This window comes from Palaemon carinicauda, chromosome 22, assembly GCF_036898095.1.
Source record: "Palaemon carinicauda isolate YSFRI2023 chromosome 22, ASM3689809v2, whole genome shotgun sequence".
Taxonomy (NCBI): Eukaryota; Metazoa; Arthropoda; class Malacostraca; order Decapoda; family Palaemonidae; genus Palaemon; species Palaemon carinicauda.
Window position 1 is genome coordinate 16,010,743 of NC_090746.1, and position 4,024 is coordinate 16,014,766.

At 33.6% G+C, this 4,024-nt stretch overlaps 1 protein-coding gene across 1 annotated transcript in view; it reads left to right on the top strand.

Moving 5' to 3' along the window:
• LOC137615806 (uncharacterized) overlaps positions 1-459 on the top strand; it is a 1,274-nt gene extending 815 nt beyond the window's left edge. Inside the window, exon 1 of the mRNA XM_068345496.1 lies at positions 1-459. This exon is cut by the window's left edge and continues 815 nt beyond it. The gene's annotated coding sequence lies outside the window, so the exon portion shown is untranslated.
• Positions 460-4,024: the final 3,565 nt, after the last annotated feature.

Below are 4,024 nucleotides of genomic sequence, written 5' to 3' on the forward strand. Positions count from 1 at the left end.
TGTTTACAGATGTATCCTCTTATGGTCTCTTTTCCTTTTAATATTTTGCTTTTGTAACTCATTTTCTTTATTTACGGCACTCCAGTGGGAAAACCGAATTTTCATTAAATTTAAAGCAACCTTATTACATATGACTTAGCATGAAAATTGATGAAATATTATGCATCCGATCAGTTTACTTTTAGGGAGTAATGGGACTAATACAATCGTATTTAGGTTATACCAATTTCCAAGCAATGAAATTTTGATATTTTGTCGTCTGAACAAATGAATGAAATCATGATGTAGCCTATCTGATATGTAAAATATAAATAAGGACATGGATGGAAATTTGAACGAAGAGAAAGAAATTTTAAACAATGCATTTTTACATATATACCATTTTATTGTTTTGAAAGAAGTAACCATTGCTAGTTTTCTCCTGGTGCCTTTTAACCCCAAATAAAATATTTGCAAGCATTGAAATTGTTTAAAAATCATCCTACAAATCAGGGCTTTTTTTTTTTTACTTGTTTTAACTTATATTTAAGGCACAATGCCAATGGATTAGTCTTATAAAACTGGATAAATGAAGAAAATATTTTCCAGGGTAATATCTAAGTATTCCATTTATATAAATATATTTCAAAGATATACATAAATTACAACAAACATACATAAAAAACACCAATATTTTCAATGGGAGCTGAGCATCGCGTTAAATTCGTTAATCACTTTCTTTGCTTTAAATTATCAGAGACGCGATCCTTTTTTTTTCTATTTCATATGCTTCGTTAGTGTACTTTTTTCATCTTCCAAACATAATGGATTTGATCTACAGAAATTGGGCAATACTGGCCGGGGAGGCAAGAGAGACCATTTGAAAAATTCCCTCCTCCATAAAAACAAATGACTGTCAAAGAATACTCGTACAAAACAAAACCCTTTCATTTGATGTCTGGAAATTTGGTCTGACATCTGGAATTGGAATATCAGGTTATTTAATATTCCATATCAAGACTGAAGAGATGAGTTCAAAGTGGATGTTGAGCAAAAACAAAAAGCAAAATGGACGAATTCCAAAGATATGTAAAGTTGAAACGAGAAAAATCCCCCAATTGCACTTTAAGTAGCAGTTCGTGGGGATAGCAAGATGATTGAACAGAATGGATGTAGAGTGCAGTACATGGCAAAAATGTGGGTTCATCTAGGTTTATTGGCTATAAATGTCACCGATTAATGGCAGAGGCAAGGGTCAGCGACTGAGAGCCCTCTCCGCACAAGCTAGGACTATGGAGGGCCAGGAAATGGCTGCTGATAACTCAGCATGAAGTACTAAAAGGACCCCATCATCTCGCAAATTTGGTTTGGTTTCAGACGCTACACAAAACTTTTGGGCTTAATCGGTATTCAAACTCTCGACTCATAGATTGCGAGATTGTTATCAAACTGTTTCGTAAAGTCAATGGTGCAAAAGTATTTTCTTCTCTGCCATTTCATTAATAACACCCAATTAAATAATTAGCCCTCCAGTTTTCTTATGTAACATTTACCAATACAATGTGCTCCTGAAATTGAGATATATCTTAATTTATCACCCCACCTGCTTAATCTAGAGGTATCTACTGATTCTATAACATTCACACTCATGGCAGTTATTTTCCCAAAATATTTTTCTTTTGGTTTTGTAACATAATTGCAATCCACCAAGAGGGTTAATAGATATCTAGTTTCTAAGATCTCTGTCAGTCAAAGCTCCTTTGTCTGATAATTTACTGATCTGCATAGTTCACACTGAGTGCATCTGCTTGGTCATCATAGATGCTGCAAGCAGGAAGTTTCAATCAGATTCTTTAGATTTGATTTGAACTCGTAATATGGACAAAAATGTTCCCTTGGAATTGAAATGGCCAAGCAGTTACAGTTTAAGGAAATATGCTTTGTTATTATTATTATTATCATTATTATTATTATTATTATTATTATTATTATTATTATTACAAGCTAAGCTTCAACACTTGTTGGAAAAGCAGGACGCTATAGGGCGAAGGGTTCAAACAGGGAAAAATAGCCCAGTGAGGAAAGGAATAAATAAATAAACAAGAGAAGTGATGGACAATCAAAATGTAATATTTCAAGAACAGTAACAGTATTAAATTAGATCGTTCATATATAAACTATAGAAACTTAGAAAAAAGAGAGAATAATGCACCCAAGTGTATCCTCAGGCAAGAGAACTCTACCACAAGACAGTGAATGACCATGGTACACAGGCTATGACACTACCCAAGACTATAGTACAAGGGTTTGTTTTGGAGTCCTCTCATAGATGAGCTGCTTACTATAGCTAAAAAATCTTTTACCCTTTCCATGAGGAAAGTAGCCACCGAACAATTGAAGTGTGGCTAACCCCTTGAGCGAAAAATTGTTTGGTAATCTCAGTGTTGTCAAGTGTGTGAGGAAGAGAACAGAGGAGAATGCGTAAAGAATAGGCCAGACTATTCGGTGCATGTGTAGGCAAAGAAAAAAATGAGTCATAACCAAAGAAAGAGATCCAATATACAGTAGTATTATCTGGCCAAAGGACCCAAAATCTCTCCAGCGGTAGTATCTCAACAGGTGGCTGGTGCCTTGGCCAACCAACTATCTACTAAACGTGGTACTCTAATGATTAATGTTTACTAATTTTCTAAGACTGCATTGTTCTTGATAAAACACCAATGACAAGCTACTAATGTCCACAACGTAACCCTCCATACCAGGAGCAGTGCATACTGATGCTGTACCATCCTCCTTTTCTTAGGGTTCGACCTCACCGGACGTGTTGAGCGTGGAGGTTACAGGGGAGAAGTTGTCGCGGCAAATTAAAACGTAAGGTGTCTTATCCGGGTGGCCACTAAGCAATGAAACATATTTCTAAAAAACCACGGCGGTTTCGCTCGTCTTCCCCCCATGACTACACCATTTTTTATCAGTTCCTGAAAGGAGACGCATTCAGTTGTTCATTTCGAGCCACAGCTAATCAAGAATTTATTAAGGAGGTGTTTCAGAGAGCAAAAAAAAAAAAAAAGAGTTAATAATGGAAGATATGTCAATCAACTGCAAATGTATGGTAATAAAATAATGGATATGCCTATGCCTTTCTAGTGCTTTGCAACCTATTTGATAACCATCTAATTCTATAGATACATACATATACATTTATATGTATATACATATATATATATATATATATATATATATATATATATATATATATATATATATATATATATATATATATATATTATGACTGGAGAATTACATAAATTCCCAAGCTCGAAAACTCACCTTATTATATTACATAGCCTGTTACACTTGAAAAATATCACCTGAGCTCTGAGAATATTACGCAACTCCCAGACGGCAATACATATGAACACTGAATATCCAAAGGTATCTTACATTACACTCAAAACAAAACTGATTGATTGATTATGCGAACTATTCAAAAACCAACCTTTTACCTCGGTTCTTAGCCAGGGAATGCAAGCAAAACACTGAGAAAAAATATTGGTGATTGAAATAATACACACTTTACAAAATAAATATATTCTATAAAAAGTTAACAGCAATTCACAAGAATTAACACCAAAACAATAAATCACTCGAAATATTAAATCTGAACTAAACCTTGGAATAAGACAAAAGAAAGGCACTTTGGAAAAATTATACAATCACTTGTTTCACTGGAAATTGATTTTAAAAAAATATTTAATTCTGATAATTAATGAAAAGAGTTAACACTTTAACACATAAATGAACATACAATAATGAAATTTACATACAGTATATGTAACTGTTACACTTACGTCTTTTGGTTCACACAGGGCTATAGAACGGTTAAGCAAAATTTTCAATGCACTTCACTGTTTAACCTAAATCTCACAGGGCCAGTTACAAAAATTAAAATTAAAATGTACTTACATTTACACACTACATTTGAATTAACATCCAATAATTTCACCAACGTAAGAACAACACTATACACAATATATGTTGAATA